The sequence below is a fragment of the Taudactylus pleione genome, unplaced genomic scaffold (genome assembly GCF_031769625.1).
Source record: "Taudactylus pleione unplaced genomic scaffold, aTauple2 ptg000612l, whole genome shotgun sequence".
Lineage (NCBI taxonomy): Eukaryota > Metazoa > Chordata > Amphibia > Anura > Myobatrachidae > Taudactylus > Taudactylus pleione.
Window position 1 is genome coordinate 170,449 of NW_028285014.1, and position 18,240 is coordinate 188,688.

At 30.8% G+C, this 18,240-nt stretch overlaps 10 non-coding genes across 10 annotated transcripts; all 10 read left to right on the top strand.

Moving 5' to 3' along the window:
- Nucleotides 1-1,688: 1,688 nt before the first annotated feature.
- On the top strand, nt 1,689-1,761 carry TRNAR-UCG (transfer RNA arginine (anticodon UCG)). Its single transcript has one exon. It is a non-coding gene; the product is annotated as a tRNA-Arg (tRNA).
- Nucleotides 1,762-3,378: 1,617 nt separating this feature from the next.
- TRNAR-UCG (transfer RNA arginine (anticodon UCG)) lies at nt 3,379-3,451 on the top strand. Its single transcript has one exon. It is a non-coding gene; the product is annotated as a tRNA-Arg (tRNA).
- A 1,843-nt stretch (nt 3,452-5,294) lies between these two features.
- TRNAR-UCG (transfer RNA arginine (anticodon UCG)) lies at nt 5,295-5,367 on the top strand. The gene has a single exon. It is a non-coding gene; the product is annotated as a tRNA-Arg (tRNA).
- Nucleotides 5,368-8,164: 2,797 nt separating this feature from the next.
- On the top strand, nt 8,165-8,237 carry TRNAR-UCG (transfer RNA arginine (anticodon UCG)). The gene has a single exon. It is a non-coding gene; the product is annotated as a tRNA-Arg (tRNA).
- Nucleotides 8,238-9,854: 1,617 nt separating this feature from the next.
- Nucleotides 9,855-9,927, top strand: TRNAR-UCG (transfer RNA arginine (anticodon UCG)). Its single transcript has one exon. It is a non-coding gene; the product is annotated as a tRNA-Arg (tRNA).
- Nucleotides 9,928-10,812: 885 nt separating this feature from the next.
- Nucleotides 10,813-10,885, top strand: TRNAR-UCG (transfer RNA arginine (anticodon UCG)). Its single transcript has one exon. It is a non-coding gene; the product is annotated as a tRNA-Arg (tRNA).
- An 885-nt stretch (nt 10,886-11,770) lies between these two features.
- On the top strand, nt 11,771-11,843 carry TRNAR-UCG (transfer RNA arginine (anticodon UCG)). Its single transcript has one exon. It is a non-coding gene; the product is annotated as a tRNA-Arg (tRNA).
- Nucleotides 11,844-13,687: 1,844 nt separating this feature from the next.
- TRNAR-UCG (transfer RNA arginine (anticodon UCG)) lies at nt 13,688-13,760 on the top strand. Its single transcript has one exon. It is a non-coding gene; the product is annotated as a tRNA-Arg (tRNA).
- Nucleotides 13,761-14,646: 886 nt separating this feature from the next.
- TRNAR-UCG (transfer RNA arginine (anticodon UCG)) lies at nt 14,647-14,719 on the top strand. Its single transcript has one exon. It is a non-coding gene; the product is annotated as a tRNA-Arg (tRNA).
- A 1,839-nt stretch (nt 14,720-16,558) lies between these two features.
- Nucleotides 16,559-16,631, top strand: TRNAR-UCG (transfer RNA arginine (anticodon UCG)). The gene has a single exon. It is a non-coding gene; the product is annotated as a tRNA-Arg (tRNA).
- Nucleotides 16,632-18,240: the final 1,609 nt, after the last annotated feature.

Sequence of the window (18,240 nt, forward strand, 5' to 3'; positions counted from 1 at the left end):
TTTAGGTTTTTGGTGCATAGTAAAAGGTATCCTTTTGGAAAAGGTAAGTATTTACCTGTTAACTTGTTCAATTTTGGAAATCTGTGTTGGAAAAAAATCTTTGACCAAATTGATACAATAAAGGATATTGCATATCTGCATATAAAAATTATATCTCACATGTTTAAAATGAATCATTGAAATCCGAACATCCATAGTCCAATGAGAAATTGCTATAAAGCCTACATCCCTAATATTTTCATAAAACTTAAAAAACCTTTAGGAAAATGTCAGTGTTTACCTGTTAACTTGTTTGATTTTGGTAATCTGTGTTGCAAAGCAATTCTTTGACCAAATTGATACTATAATGGTTATTTGCATATCTGCATATAAAAAATACATCTCACATGTTTAGAAGGAATCAGTGAAATCAGAACAAGCATAGTTCAATGAGAAATTGCTCTAATGCCTACATCCCTAATCTTTTTATAAAACTTTATAGCATGCCTATAGAAAAGTTAAGTTATTTCTCAGCTAAGTTAAGGATTTTACAAAATCTAGGCTATGTGAAAGGTATACTTTGTAATGTTCACTCAACATAAATCACTAAAATATGTTGGATTTCATTTTGTAATTCATATGCAAGTTTTTCCAAAACATACCTCTAGAAAAAGCTTCTAAATTTTGAATGTTATACTTGAGGTTACTATTACCACACCTTCCACAGGTTCGACAATTTCGACATAGATGACAGCGTGGCATAATGGATGAGGCGTCTGACTTCTGATCAGAAGATTGAGGGTTTGTGTCCCTTCATGGTCAAGTCATTCTTTTTGTCACTATTTGAAATCTTCAAACTCTGCATGAATTCAATGGATGACAATGTTGTAAAGAATGTACATTTCTAAATGTAATTCCCATAGGAAAATAAATACAACATAAACAATGATGTGCATGATGTACACATAGTTATAGGTTTTTTAGGCTTTTGGTGCATAGTAAAAGGTATCGTTTTGGAAAATGTAAGTATTTACCTGTTAACTTGTTCAATTTTGGTAATCTGTGTTGGAAAAAAATCTTTGACCAAATTGATACAATAAAGGATATTTGCATATCTGCATATAAAAATTATATCTCACATGTTTAAAATGAATCATTGAAATCCGAACATCCATAGTCCAATGAGAAATTGCTATAAAGCCTACATCCCTAATATTTTCACAAAACTTAAAAAACCTTTTGGAAAATGTCAGTGTTTACCTGTTAACTTGTTTGATTTTGGTAATCTGTGTTGCAAAGCAATTCTTTGACCAAATTGATACAATAATGGTTTATTTGCATATCTGCATATAAAAAATACATCTCACAAGTTTAGAAGGAATCAGTGAAATCAGAACACCCATAGTTCAATGAGAAATTGCTCTAATGCCTACATCCCTAATCTTTTTATAAAACTTTATAGCATGCCTATAGAAAAGTTAAGTTATTTCTCAGCTAAGTTAAGGATTTTACAAAATCTAGGCTATGTGAAAGGTATACTTTGTAATGTTCATTCAACATAAATCACTAAAATATGTTGGATTTCATTTTGTAATTCATATGCAAGTTTTTCCAAACCATATATCTAGAAAAAACTTCTAAATTTTGAATGTTATACTTGAGGTTACTATTACCACACCTTCCACCGGTTCGACAACTTCTATAAAGATGACTGCGTGGCCTAATGGATAAGGCGTCTGACTTCGGATCAGAAGATTGAGGGTTCAAGTCCCTTCGTGGTCGAGTCTTTCATTTTGTCACAATTTGAAATCTTCAAACTCTGCATGAATTCAATGGATGACAATGTTGTAAAGAATGTACATTTCTAAATGTAATTCCCATAGGAAAATAAATACAACATAAACAATGATGTGCATGATGTACACATAGTTATAGTTTTTTTAGGTTTTTGGTGCATAGTAAAAGGTATCCATTTGGAAAAGGTAAGTATTTACCTGTTAACTTGTTCAATTTTGGTAATCTGTGTTGGAAAAAAATCTTTAACCAAATTGATACAATAAAGGATATTGCATATCTGTATATAAAAATTATATCTCACATGTTTAAAATGAATCATTGAAATCCGAACATCCATAGTCCAATGAGAAATTGCTATAAAGCCTACATCCCTAATATTTTCATAAAACTTAAAAAACCTTTAGGAAAATGTAAGTGTTTACCTGTTAACTTGTTTGATTTTGGTAATCTGTGTTGCAAAGCAGTTCTTTGACCAAATTGATACTATAATGGTTATTTGCATATCTGCATATAAAAAATACATCTCACATGTTTAGAAGGAATCAGTGAAATCAGAACACCCATAGTTCAATGAGAAATTGCTTTAATGCCTACATCCCTAATCTTTTTATAAAACTTTATAGCATGCCTATAGAAAAGTTAAGTTATTTCTCAGCTAAGTTAAGGATTTTACAAAATCTAGGCTATGTGAAAGGTATACTTTGTAATGTTCACTCAACATAAATCACTAAAATATGTTGGATTTCATTTTGTAATTCATATGCAAGTTTTTCCAAAACATACCTCTAGAAAAAGCTTCTAAATTTTGAATGTTATACTTGAGGTTACTATTACCACACCTTCCACAGGTTCGACAATTTCGACATAGATGACAGCATGGCATAATGGATGAGGCGTCTGACTTCTGATCAGAAGATTGAGGGTTTGTGTCCCTTCTTGGACAAGTCATTCTTTTTGTCACTATTTGAAATCTTCAAACTCTGCATGAATTCAATGGATGACAATGTTGTAAAGAATGTACATTTCTAAATGTAATTCCCATAGGAAAATAAATACAACATAAACAATGATGTGCATGATGTACACATAGTTATAGGTTTTTTAGGTTTTTGGTGCATAGTAAAAGGTATCGTTTTGGAAAATGTAAGTATTTACCTGTTAACTTGTTCAATTTTGGTAATCTGTGTTGGAAAAAAATCTTTGACCAAATTGATACTATAATGGTTATTTGCATATCTGCATATAAAAAATACATCTCACATGTTTAAAATGAATCATTGAAATTAGAACAGCCATAGCTCAATGAGAAATTGCTCTAATGCCTACATCCCTAATCTTTTTATAAAACTTTATAGCATGCCTATAGAAAAGTTAAGTTATTTCTCAGCTAAGTTAAGGATTTTACAAAATCTAGGCTATGTGAAAGGTATACTTTGTAATGTTCACTCAACATAAATCACTAAAATATGTTGGATTTCATTTTGTAATTCATATGCAAGTTTTTCCAAAACATATATCTAGAAAAAACTTCTAAATTTTGAATGTTATACTTGAGGTTACTTTTACCACACATTCCACAGGTTCGACAACTTCTAAAAAGATGACCGCGTGGCCTAATGGATAAGGCGTCTGACTTCGGATCAGAAGATTGAGGGTTCGAGTCCCTTCGTGGTTGAGTCTTTCATTTTGTCACAATTTGAAATCTTCAAACTCTGCATGAATTCAATGGATGACAATGTTGTAAAGAATGTACATTTCTAAATGTAATTCCCATAGGAAAATAAATACAACATAAACAATGATGTGCAAGATGTACACATAGTTATAGTTTTTTTAAGGTTTTTGGTGCATAGTAAAAGGTATCCTTTTGGAAAATGTAAGTATTTACCTGTTAACTTGTTCAATTTTGGTAATCTGTGTTGGAAAAAAATCTTTGACCAAATTGATACAATAAAGGATATTACATATCTGCATATAAAAATTATATCTCACATGTTTAAAATGAATCATTGAAATCCGAACATCCATAGTCCAATGAGAAATTGCTATAAAGCCTACATCCCTAATATTTTCATAATTCTTAAAAAACCTTTAGGAAAATGTAAGTGTTTACCTGCTAACTTGTTTGATTTTGGTAATCTGTGTTGCAAAGCAGTTCTTTGACCAAATTGATACTATAATGGTTATTTGCATATCTGCATATAAAAAATACATCTCACATGTTTAGAAGGAATCAGTGAAATCAGAACACCCATAGTTCAATGAGAAATTGCTCTAATGCCTACATCCCTAATCTTTTTATAAAACTTTATAGCATGCCTATAGAAAAGTTAAGTTATTTCTCAGCTAAGTTAAGGATTTTACAAATTCTAGGCTATGTGAAAGGTATACTTTGTAATGTTCACTCAACATAAATCACTAAAATATGTTGGATTTCATTTTGTAATTCATATGCAAGTTTTTCCAAAACATACCTCTAGAAAAAGCTTCTAAATTTTGAATGTTATACTTGAGGTTACTATTACCACACCTTCCACAGGTTTGACAATTTGGACATAGATGACAGCGTGGCATAATGGATGAGGCGTCTGACTTCTGATCAGAAGATTGAGGGTTCGTGTCCCTTCGTGGTCGAGTCTTTCATTTTGTCACAATTTGAAATCTTCAAACTCTGCATGAATTCAATGGATGACAATGTTGTAAAGAATGTACATTTCTAAATGTAATTCCCATAGGAAAATAAATACAACATAAACAATGATGTGCATGATGTACACATAGTTATAGTTTTTTTAGGTTTTTGGTGCATAGTAAAAGGTATCCTTTTGGAAAATGTAAGTATTTACCTGTTAACTTGTTCAATTTTGGTAATCTGTGTTGGAAAAAAATCTTTGACCAAATTGATACAATAAAGGATATTTGCATATCTGCATATAAAAATTATATCTCACATGTTTAAAATGAATCATTGAAATCCGAACATCCATAGTCCAATGAGAAATTGCTATAAAGCCTACATCCCTAATATTTTCATAAAACTTAAAAAACCTTTAGGAAAATGTCAGTGTTTACCTGTTAACTTGTTTGATTTTGGTAATCTGTGTTGCAAATCAATTCTTTGACCAAATTGATACTATAATGGTTATTTGCATATCTGCATATAAAAAATACATCTCACATGTTTAGAAGGAATCAGTGAAATCAGAACAGCCATAGCTCAATGAGAAATTGCTCTTATGCCTACATCCCTAATCTTTTTATAAAACTTTATAGCATGCCTATAGAAAAGTTAAGTTATTTCTCAGCTAAGTTAAGGATTTTACAAAATCTAGGCTATGAGAAAGGTATACTTTGTAATGTTCACTCAACATAAATCACTAAAATATGTTGGATTTCATTTTGTAATTCATATGCAAGTTTTTCCAATACATATATCTAGAAAAAACTTCTAAATTTTGAATGTTATACTTGAGGTTACTTTACCACACCTTCCACAGGTTCGACAAATTTATAAAGATGACCGCGTGGCCTAATGGATAAGGCGTCTGACTTCGGATCAGAAGATTGAGGGTTCGAGTCCCTTCGTGGTCGAGTCTTTCATTTTGTCACAATTTGAAATCTTCAAACTCTGCATGAATTCAATTGATGACAAGGTTGTAAAGAATGTACATTTCTAAATGTAATTCCCATAGGAAAATAAATACAACATAAACAATGATGTGCATGATGTACACATATTTATAGTTTTTTTAGGTTTTTGGTGCATAGTAAAAGGTATCCTTTTGGAAAAGGTAAGTATTTACCTGTTAACTTGTTCAATTTTGGTAATCTGTGTTGGAAAAAAATCTTTGACCAAATTGATACAATAAAGGATATTTGCATATCTGCATATAAAAATTATATCTCACATGTTTAAAATGAATCATTGAAATCCGAACATCCATAGGCCATTGAGAAATTGCTATAAAGCCTACATCCCTAATATTTTCATAAAACTTAAAAAACCTTTAGGAAAATGTCAGTGTTTACCTGTTAACTTGTTTGATTTTGGTAATCTGTGTTGCAAAGCAATTCTTTGACCAAATTGATACTATAATGGTTATTTGCATATCTGCATATAAAAAATACATCTCACATGTTTAGAAGGAATCAGTGAAATCAGAACAGCCATAGCTCAATGAGAAATTGCTCTTATGCCTACATCCCTAATCTTTTTATAAAACTTTATAGCATGCCTATAGAAAAGTTAAGTTATTTCTCAGCTAAGTTAAGGATTTTACAAAATCTAGGCTATGTGAAAGGTATACTTTGTAATGTTCACTCAACATAAATCACTAAAATATGTTGGATTTCATTTTGTAATTCCTATGCAAGTTTTTCCAAAACATATATCTAGAAAAAACTTCTAAATTTTGAATGTTATACTTGAGGTTATTTTACCACACCTTCCACAGGTTCGACAACTTCTATAAAGATGACCGCGTGGAATAATGGATAAGGCGTCTGACTTCGGATCAGAAGATTGAGGGTTCAAGTACCTTCGTGGTCTTTCATTTTGTCACAATTTGAAATCTTCAAACTCTGCATGAATTCAATGGATGACAATGTTGTAAAGAATGTACATTTCTAAATGTAATTCCCATAGGAAAATAAATACAACATAAACAATGATGTGCATGATGTACACATAGTTATAGTTTTTTTAGGTTTTTGGTGCATAGTAAAAGGTATCCTTTTGGAAAATGTAAGTATTTACCTGTTAACTTGTTCAATTTTGGTAAATTGTGTTGGAAAAAAATCTTTGACCAAATTGATACAATAAAGGATATTTGCATATCTGCATATAAAAATTATATCTCACATGTTTAAAATGAATCATTGAAATCCGAACATCCATAGTCCAATGAGAAATTGCTATAAAGCCTACATCCCTAATATTTTCATAAAACTTAAAAAACCTTTAGGAAAATGTCAGTGTTTACCTGTTAACTTGTTTGATTTTGGTAATCTGTGTTGCAAAGCAATTCTTTGACCAAATTGATACTATAACGGTTATTTGCATATCTGCATATAAAAAGTACATCTCACATGTTTAGAAGGAATCAGTGAAATCAGAACAGCCATAGCTCAATGAAAAATTGCTCTAATGCCTACATCCCTAATCTTTTTATAAAACTTTATAGCATGCCTATAGAAAAGTTAAGTTATTTCTCAGCTAAGTTAAGGATTTTACAAAATCTAGGCTATGTGAAAGGTATACTTTGTAATGTTCACTCAACATAAATCACTAAAATATGTTGGATTTCATTTTGTAATTCATATGCAAGTTTTTCCAAAACATATATCTAGAAAAAACTTCTAAATTTTGAATGTTATACTTGAGGTTACTATTACCACACCTTCCACAGGTTCGACAACTTCTATAAAGATGACCGCGTGGCCTAATGGATAAGCCGTCTGACTTCGGATCAGGAGATTGACGGTTCGAGTCCCTTCGTGGTCGAGTCTTTCATTTTGTCACAATTTGAAATCTTCAAACTCTGCATGAATTCAATGGATGACAATGTTGTAAAGAATGTACATTTCTAAATGTAATTCCCATAGGAAAATAAATACAACATAAACAATGATGTGCATGATGTACACATAGTTATAGTTTTTTTAGGTTTTTGGTGCATAGTAAAAGGTATCCTTTTGGAAAAGGTAAGTATTTACCTGTTAACTTGTTCAATTTTGGTAATCTGTGTTGGAAAAAAATCTTTGACCAAATTGATACAATAAAGGATATTACATATCTGCATATAAAAATTATATCTCACATGTTTAAAATGAATCATTGAAATCCGAACATCCATAGTCCAATGAGAAATTGCTATAAAGCCTACATCCCTAATATTTTCATAAAACTTAAAAAACCTTTAGGAAAATGTCAGTGTTTACCTGTTAACTTGTTTGATTTTGGTAATCTGTGTTGCAAAGCAATTCTTTGACCAAATTGATACTATAATGGTTATTTGCATATCTGCATATAAAAAATACATCTCACATGTTTAGAAGGAATCAGTGAAATCAGAACAGCCATAGCTCAATGAAAAATTGCTCTAATGCCTACATCCCTAATCTTTTTATAAAACTTTATAGCATGCCTATAGAAAAGTTAAGTTATTTCTCAGCTAAGTTAAGGATTTTACAAAATCTAGGCTATGTGAAAGGTATACTTTGTAATGTTCACTCAACATAAATCACTAAAATATGTTGGATTTCATTTTGTAATTCATATGCAAGTTTTTCCAAAACATATATCTAGAAAAAACTTCTAAATTTTTAATGTTATACTTGAGGTTACTATTACCACACCTTCCACAGGTTCGACAACTTCTATAAAGCAGACTGCGTGGCCTAATGGATAAGGCGTCTGTCTTCGGATCGGAAGATTGAGGGTTCGAGTCCCTTCGTGGTCGAATCTTTCATTTTGTCACAATTTGAAATCTTCAAACTCTGCATGAATTCAATGGATGACAATGTTGTAAAGAATGTACATTTCTAAATGTAATTCCCATAGGGAAATAAATACAACATAAACAATGATGTGCATGATGTACACATAGTTATAGTTTTTTTAGGTTTTTGGTGCATAGTAAAAGGTATCCTTTTGGAAAAGGTAAGTATTTACCTGTTAACTTGTTCAATTTTGGAAATCTGTGTTGGAAAAAAATCTTTGACCAAATTGATACAATAAAGGATATTACATATCTGCATATAAAAATTATATCTCACATGTTTAAAATGAATCATTGAAATCCGAACATCCATAGTCCAATGAGAAATTGCTATAAAGCCTACATCCCTAATATTTTCATAAAACTTAAAAAACCTTTAGGAAAATGTCAGTGTTTACCTGTTAACTTGTTTGATTTTGGTAATCTGTGTTGCAAAGCAATTCTTTGACCAAATTGATACTATAATGGTTATTTGCATATCTGCATATAAAAAATACATCTCACATGTTTAGAAGGAATCAGTGAAATCAGAACAAGCATAGTTCAATGAGAAATTGCTCTAATGCCTACATCCCTAATCTTTTTATAAAACTTTATAGCATGCCTATAGAAAAGTTAAGTTATTTCTCAGCTAAGTTAAGGATTTTACAAAATCTAGGCTATGTGAAAGGTATACTTTGTAATGTTCACTCAACATAAATCACTAAAATATGTTGGATTTCATTTTGTAATTCATATGCAAGTTTTTCCAAAACATACCTCTAGAAAAAGCTTCTAAATTTTGAATGTTATACTTGAGGTTACTATTACCACACCTTCCACAGGTTCGACAATTTCGACATAGATGACAGCATGGCATAATGGATGAGGCGTCTGACTTCTGATCAGAAGATTGAGGGTTTGTGTCCCTTCATGGTCAAGTCATTCTTTTTGTCACTATTTGAAATCTTCAAACTCTGCATGAATTCAATGGATGACAATGTTGTAAAGAATGTACATTTCTAAATGTAATTCCCATAGGAAAATAAATACAACATAAACAATGATGTGCATGATGTACACATAGTTATAGGTTTTTTAGGTTTTTGGTGCATAGTAAAAGGTATCGTTTTGGAAAATGTAAGTATTTACCTGTTAACTTGTTCAATTTTGGTAATCTGTGTTGGAAAAAAATCTTTGACCAAATTGATACTATAATGGTTATTTGCATATCTGCATATAAAAAATACATCTCACATGTTTAAAATGAATCATTGAAATTAGAACAGCCATAGCTCAATGAGAAATTGCTCTAATGCCTACATCCCTAATCTTTTTATAAAACTTTATAGCATGCCTATAGAAAAGTTAAGTTATTTCTCAGCTAAGTTAAGGATTTTACAAAATCTAGGCTATGTGAAAGGTATACTTTGTAATGTTCACTCAACATAAATCACTAAAATATGTTGGATTTCATTTTGTAATTCATATGCAAGTTTTTCCAAAACATATATCTAGAAAAAACTTCTAAATTTTGAATGTTATACTTGAGGTTACTTTTACCACACATTCCACAGGTTCGACAACTTCTATAAAGATGACCGCGTGGCCTAATGGATAAGGCGTCTGACTTCGGATCAGAAGATTGAGGGTTCGAGTCCCTTCGTGGTCGAGTCTTTCATTTTGTCACAATTTGAAATCTTCAAACTCTGCATGAATTCAATGGATGACAATGTTGTAAAGAATGTACATTTCTAAATGTAATTCCCATAGGAAAATAAATACAACATAAACAATGATGTGCAAGATGTACACATAGTTATAGTTTTTTTAAGGTTTTTGGTGCATAGTAAAAGGTATCCTTTTGGAAAATGTAAGTATTTACCTGTTAACTTGTTCAATTTTGGTAATCTGTGTTGGAAAAAAATCTTTGACCAAATTGATACAATAAAGGATATTACATATCTGCATATAAAAATTATATCTCACATGTTTAAAATGAATCATTGAAATCCGAACATCCATAGTCCAATGAGAAATTGCTATAAAGCCTACATCCCTAATATTTTCATAAAATGTAAAAAACCTTTAGGAAAATGTCAGTGTTTACCTGTTAACTTGTTTGATTTTGGTAATCTGTGTTGCAAATCAATTCTTTGACCAAATTGATACTATAATGGTTATTTGCATATCTGCATATAAAAAATACATCTCACATGTTTAGAAGGAATCAGTGAAATCAGAACAGCCATAGCTCAATGAGAAATTGCTCTTATGCCTACATCCCTAATCTTTTTATAAAACTTTATAGCATGCCTATAGAAAAGTTAAGTTATTTCTCAGCTAAGTTAAGGATTTCACAAAATCTAGGCTATGTGAAAGGTATACTTTGTAATGTTCACTCAACATAAATCACTAAAATATGTTGGATTTCATTTTGTAATTCATATGCAAGTTTTTCCAATACATATATCTAGAAAAAACTTCTAAATTTTGAATGTTATACTTGAGGTTACTTTACCACACCTTTCACAGGTTCGACATCTTCTATAAAGATGACCGCGTGGCCTAATGGATAAGGCGTCTGACTTCGGATCAGAAGATTGAGGGTTCGAGTCCCTTCGTGGTCGAGTCTTTCATTTTGTCACAATTTGAAATCTTCAAACTCTGCATGAATTCAATGGATGACAATGTTGTAAAGAATGTACATTTCTAAATGTAATTCCCATAGGAAAATAAATACAACATAAACAATGATGTGCATGATGTACACATAGTTATAGTTTTTTTAGGTTTTTGGTGCATAGTAAAAGGTATCCTTTTGGAAAAGGTTAGTATTTACCTGTTAACTTGTTCAATTTTGGTAATCTGTGTTGGAAAAAAATCTTTGACCAAATTGATACAATAAAGGATATTTGCATATCTGCATATAAAAATTATATCTCACATGTTTAAAATGAATCATTGAAATCCGAACATCCATAGTCCAATGAGAAATTGCTATAAAGCCTACATCCCTAATATTTTCATAAAATGTAAAAAACCTTTAGGAAAATGTCAGTGTTTACCTGTTAACTTGTTTGATTTTGGTAATCTGTGTTGCAAATCAATTCTTTGACCAAATTGATACTATAATGGTTATTTGCATATCTGCATATAAAAAATACATCTCAAATGTTTAGAAGGAATCAGTGAAATCAGAACAGCCATAGCTCAATGAGAAATTGCTCTTATGCCTACATCCCTAATCTTTTTATAAAACTTTATAGCATGCCTATAGAAAAGTTAAGTTATTTCTCAGCTAAGTTAAGGATTTTACAAAATCTAGGCTATGTGAAAGGTATACTTTGTAATGTTCACTCAACATAAATCACTAAAATATGTTGGATTTCATTTTGTAATTCATATGCAAGTTTTTCCAATACATATATCTAGAAAAAACTTCTAAATTTTGAATGTTATACTTGAGGTTACTTTACCACACCTTTCACAGGTTCGACATCTTCTATAAAGATGACCGCGTGGCCTAATGGATAAGGCGTCTGACTTCGGATCAGAAGATTGAGGGTTCGAGTCCCTTCGTGGTCGAGTCTTTCATTTTGTCACAATTTGAAATCTTCAAACTCTGCATGAATTCAATGGATGACAAGGTTGTAAAGAATGTACATTTCTAAATGTAATTCCCATAGGAAAATAAATACAACATAAACAATGATGTGCATGATGTACACATAGTTATTTTTTTTTTAGGTTTTTGGTGCATAGTAAAAGGTATCCTTTTGGAAAAGGTTAGTATTTACCTGTTAACTTGTTCAATTTTGGTAATCTGTGTTGGAAAAAAATCTTTGACCAAATTGATACAATAAAGGATATTTGCATATCTGCATATAAAAATTATATCTCACATGTTTAAAATGAATCATTGAAATCCGAACATCCATAGTCCAATGAGAAATTGCTATAAAGCCTACATCCCTAATATTTTCATAAAACTTAAAAAACCTTTAGGAAAATGTCAGTGTTTACCTGTTAACTTGTTTGATTTTGGTAATCTGTGTTGCAAAGCAATTCTTTGACCAAATTGATACTATAATGGTTATTTGCATATCTGCATATAAAAAATACATCTCACATGTTTAGAAGGAATCAGTGAAATCAGAACAGCCATAGCTCAATGAAAAATTGCTCTAATGCCTACATCCCTAATCTTTTTATAAAACTTTATAGCATGCCTATAGAAAAGTTAAGTTATTTCTCAGCTAAGTTAAGGATTTTACAAAATCTAGGCTATGTGAAAGGTATACTTTGTAATGTTCACTCAACATAAATCACTAAAATATGTTGGATTTCATTTTGTAATTCATATGCAAGTTTTTCCAAAACATATATCTAGAAAAAACTTCTAAATTTTGAATGTTATACTTGAGGTTACTATTACCACACCTTCCACAGGTTCGACAACTTCTATAAAGATGACCGCATGGCCTAATGGATAAGCCGTCTGACTTCGGATCAGAAGATTGACGGTTCGAGTCCCTTCGTGTTCGAGTCTTTCATTTTGTCACAATTTGAAATATTCAAACTCTGCATGAATTCAATGGATGACAATGTTGTAAAGAATGTACATTTCTAAATGTAATTCCCATAGGAAAATAAATACAACATAAACAATGATGTGCATGATGTACACATAGTTATAGTTTTTTTAGGTTTTTGGTGCATAGTAAAAGGTATCCTTTTGGAAAAGGTAAGTATTTACCTGTTAACTTGTTCAATTTTGGTAATCTGTGTTGGAAAAAAATCTTTGACCAAAATGATACAATAAAGGATATTACATATCTGCATATAAAAATTATATCTCACATGTTTAAAATGAATCATTGAAATCCGAACATCCATAGTCCAATGAGAAATTGCTATAAAGCCTACATCCCTAATATTTTCATAAAACTTAAAAAACCTTTAGAAAAATGTCAGTGTTTACCTGTTAACTTGTTTGATTTTGGTAATCTGTGTTGCAAAGCAATTCTTTGACCAAATTGATACTATAATGGTTATTTGCATATCTGCATATAAAAAATACATCTCACATGTTTAGAAGGAATCAGTGAAATCAGAACAGCCATAGCTCAATGAAAAATTGCTCTAATGCCTACATCCCTAATCTTTTTATAAAACTTTATAGCATGCCTATAGAAAAGTTAAGTTATTTCTCAGCTAAGTTAAGGATTTTACAAAATCTAGGCTATGTGAAAGGTATACTTTGTAATGTTCACTCAACATAAATCACTAAAATATGTTGGATTTCATTTTGTAATTCATATGCAAGTTTTTCCAAAACATATATCTAGAAAAAACTTCTAAATTTTGAATGTTATTCTTGAGGTTACTATTACCACACCTTCCACAGGTTCGACAACTTCTATAAAGATGACCGCGTGGCCTAATGGATAAGCCGTCTGACTTCGGATCAGAAGATTGAGGGTTCGAGTCCCTTCGTGGTCGAGTCTTTCATTTTGTCACAATTTGAAATCTTCAAACTCTGCATGAATTCAATGGATGACAAGGTTGTAAAGAATGTACATTTCTAAATGTAATTCCCATAGGAAAATAAATACAACATAAACAATGATGTGCATGATGTACACATAGTTATAGTTTTTTTAGGTTTTTGGTGCATAGTAAAAGGTATCCTTTTGGAAAAGGTAAGTATTTACCTGTTAACTTGTTCAATTTTGGTAATCTGTGTTGGAAAAAAATCTTTGACCAAATTGATACAATAAAGGATATTTGCATATCTGCATATAAAAATTATATCTCACATGTTTAAAATGAATCATTGAAATCCGAACATCCATAGGCCAATGAGAAATTGCTATAAAGCCTACATCCCTAATATTTTCATAAAATGTAAAAAACCTTTAGGAAAATGTCAGTGTTTACCTGTTAACTTGTTTGATTTTGGTAATCTGTGTTGCAAAGCAATTCTTTGACCAAATTGATACTATAATGGTTATTTGCATATCTGCATATAAAAAATACATCTCACATGTTTAGAAGGAATCAGTGAAATCAGAACAGCCATAGCTCAATGAAAAATTGCTCTAATGCCTACATCCCTAATCTTTTTATAAAACTTTATAGCATGCCTATAGAAAAGTTAAGTTATTTCTCAGCTAAGTTAAGGATTTTACAAAATCTAGGCTATGTGAAAGGTATACTTTGTAATGTTCACTCAACATAAATCACTAAAATATGTTGGATTTCATTTTGTAATTCATATGCAAGTTTTTCCAAAACATATATCTAGAAAAAACTTCTAAATTTTGAATGTTATTCTTGAGTTTACTATTACCACACCTTCCACAGGTTCGGCAACTTCTATAAAGATGACCGCGTGGCCTAATGGATAAGCCGTCTGACTTCGGATCAGAAGATTGAGGGTTCGAGTCCCTTCGTGGTCGAGTCTTTCATTTTGTCACAATTTGAAATCTTCAAACTCTGCATGAATTCAATGGATGACAAGGTTGTAAAGAATGTACATTTCTAAATGTAATTCCCATAGGAAAATAAATACAACATAAACAATGATGTGCATGATGTACACATAGTTATAGTTTTTTTAGGTTTTTGGTGCATAGTAAAAGGTATCCTTTTGGAAAAGGTAAGTATTTACCTGTTAACTTGTTCAATTTTGGTAATCTGTGTTGGAAAAAAATCTTTGACCAAATTGATACAATAAAGGATATTTGCATATCTGCATATAAAAATTATATCTCACATGTTTAAAATGAATCATTGAAATCCGAACATCCATAGGCCAATGAGAAATTGCTATAAAGCCTACATCTCTAATATTTTCATAAAATGTAAAAAACCTTTAGGAAAATGTCAGTGTTTACCTGTTAACTTGTTTGATTTTGGTAATCTGTGTTGCAAAGCAATTCTTTGACCAAATTGATACTATAATGGTTATTTGCATATCTGCATATAAAAAATACATCTCACATGTTTAGAAGGAATCAGTGAAATCAGAACAGCCATAGCTCAATGAGAAATTGCTCTTATGCCTACATCCCTAATCTTTTTATAAAACTTTATAGCATGCCTATAGAAAAGTTAAGTTATTTCTCAGCTAAGTTAAGGATTTTACAAAATCTAGGCTATGTGAAAGGTATACTTTGTAATGTTCACTCAACATAAATCACTAAAATATGTTGGATTTCATTTTGTAATTCATATGCAAGTTTTTCCAAAACATATATCTAGAAAAAACTTCTACATTTTGAATGTTATACTTGAGGTTATTTTACCACACCTTCCACAGGTTCGACAACTTCTATAAAGATGACCGCGTGGAATAATGGATAAGGCGTCTGACTTCGGATCAGAAGATTGAGGGTTCAAGTACCTTCGTGGTCTTTCATTTTGTCACAATTTGAAATCTTCAAACTCTGCATGAATTCAATGGATGACAATGTTGTAAAGAATGTACATTTCTAAATGTAATTCCCATAGGAAAATAAATACAACATAAACAATGATGTGCATGATGTACACATAGTTATAGTTTTTTTAGGTTTTTGGTGCATAGTAAAAGGTATCCTTTTGGAAAATGTAAGTATTTACCTGTTAACTTGTTCAATTTTGGTAATCTGTGTTGGAAAAAAATCTTTGACCAAATTGATACAATAAAGGATATTTGCATATCTGCATATAAAAATTATATCTCACATGTTTAAAATGAATCATTGAAATCCGAACATCCATAGTCCAATGAGAAATTGCTATAAAGCCTACATCCCTAATATTTTCATAAAACTTAAAAAACCTTTAGGAAAATGTCAGTGTTTACCTGTTAACTTGTTTGATTTTGGTAATCTGTGTTGCAAAGCAATTCTTTGACCAAATTGATACTATAATGGTTATTTGCATATCTGCATATAAAAAATACATCTCACATGTTTAGAAGGAATCAGTGAAATCAGAACAGCCATAGCTCAATGAAAAATTGCTCTAATGCCTACATCCCTAATCTTTTTATAAAACTTTATAGCATGCCTATAGAAAAGTTAAGTTATTTCTCAGCTAAGTTAAGGATTTTACAAAATCTAGGCTATGTGAAAGGTATACTTTGTAATGTTCACTCAACATAAATCACTAAAATATGTTGGATTTCATTTTGTAATTCATATGCAAGTTTTTCCAAAACATATATCTAGAAAAAACTTCTAAATTTTGAATGTTATACTTGAGGTTACTATTACCACACCTTCCACAGGTTCGACAACTTCTATAAAGATGACCGCGTGGCCTAATGGATAAGCCGTCTGACTTCGGATCAGAAGATTGAGGGTTCGAGTCCCTTCGTGGTCGAGTCTTTCATTTTGTCACAATTTGAAATCTTCAAACTCTGCATGAATTCAATGGATGACAATGTTGTAAAGAATGTACATTTCTAAATGTAATTCCCATAGGAAAATAAATACAACATAAACAATGATGTGCATGATGTACACATAGTTATAGTTTTTTTAGGTTTTTGGTGCATAGTAAAAGGTATCCTTTTGGAAAAGGTAAGTATTTACCTGTTAACTTGTTCAATTTTGGTAATCTGTGTTGGAAAAAAATCTTTGACCAAATTGATACAATAAAGGATATTACATATCTGCATATAAAAATTATATCTCACATGTTTAAAATGAATCATTGAAATCCGAACATCCATAGTCCAATGAGAAATTGCTATAAAGCCTACATCCCTAATATTTTCATAAAACTTAAAAAACCTTTAGGAAAATGTCAGTGTTTACCTGTTAACTTGTTTGATTTTGGTAATCTGTGTTGCAAAGCAATTCTTTGACCAAATTGATACTATAATGGTTATTTGCATATCTGCATATAAAAAATACATCTCACATGTTTAGAAGGAATCAGTGAAATCAGAACAGCCATAGCTCAATGAAAAATTGCTCTAATGCCTACATCCCTAATCTTTTTATAAAACTTTATAGCATGCCTATAGAAAAGTTAAGTTATTTCTCAGCTAAGTTAAGGATTTTACAAAATCTAGGCTATGTGAAAGGTATACTTTGTAATGTTCACTCAACATAAATCACTAAAATATGTTGGATTTCATTTTGTAATTCATATGCAAGTTTTTCCAAAACATATATCTAGAAAAAACTTCTAAATTTTGAATGTTATACTTGAGGTTACTATTACCACACCTTCCACAGGTTCGACAACTTCTATAAAGATGACCGCGTGGCCTAATGGATAAGCCGCCTGACTTCGGATCAGAAGATTGACGGTTCGAGTCCCTTCGTGTTCGAGTCTTTCATTTTGTCACAATTTGAAATATTCAAACTCTGCATGAATTCAATGGATGACAATGTTGTAAAGAATGTACATTTCTAAATGTAATTCCCATAGGAAAATAAATACAACATAAACAATGATGTGCATGATGTACACATAGTTATAGTTTTTTTAGGTTTTTGGTGCATAGTAAAAGGTATCCTTTTGGAAAAGGTAAGTATTTACCTGTTAACTTGTTCAATTTTGGTAATCTGTGTTGGAAAAAAATCTTTGACCAAATTGATACAATAAAGGATATTAAATATCTGCATATAAAAATTATATCTCACATGTTTAAAATGAATCATTGAAATCCGAACATCCATAGTCCAATGAGAAATTGCTATAAAGCCTACATCCCTAATATTTTCATAAAACTTAAAAAACCTTTAGAAAAATGTCAGTGTTTACCTGTTAACTTGTTTGATTTTGGTAATCTGTGTTGCAAAGCAATTCTTTGACCAAATTGATACTATAATGGTTATTTGCATATCTGCATATAAAAAATACATCTCACATGTTTAGAAGGAATCAGTGAAATCAGAACAGCCATAGTTCAATGAGAAATTGCTCTAATGCCTACATCCCTAATCTTTTTATAAAACTTTATAGCATGCCTATAGAA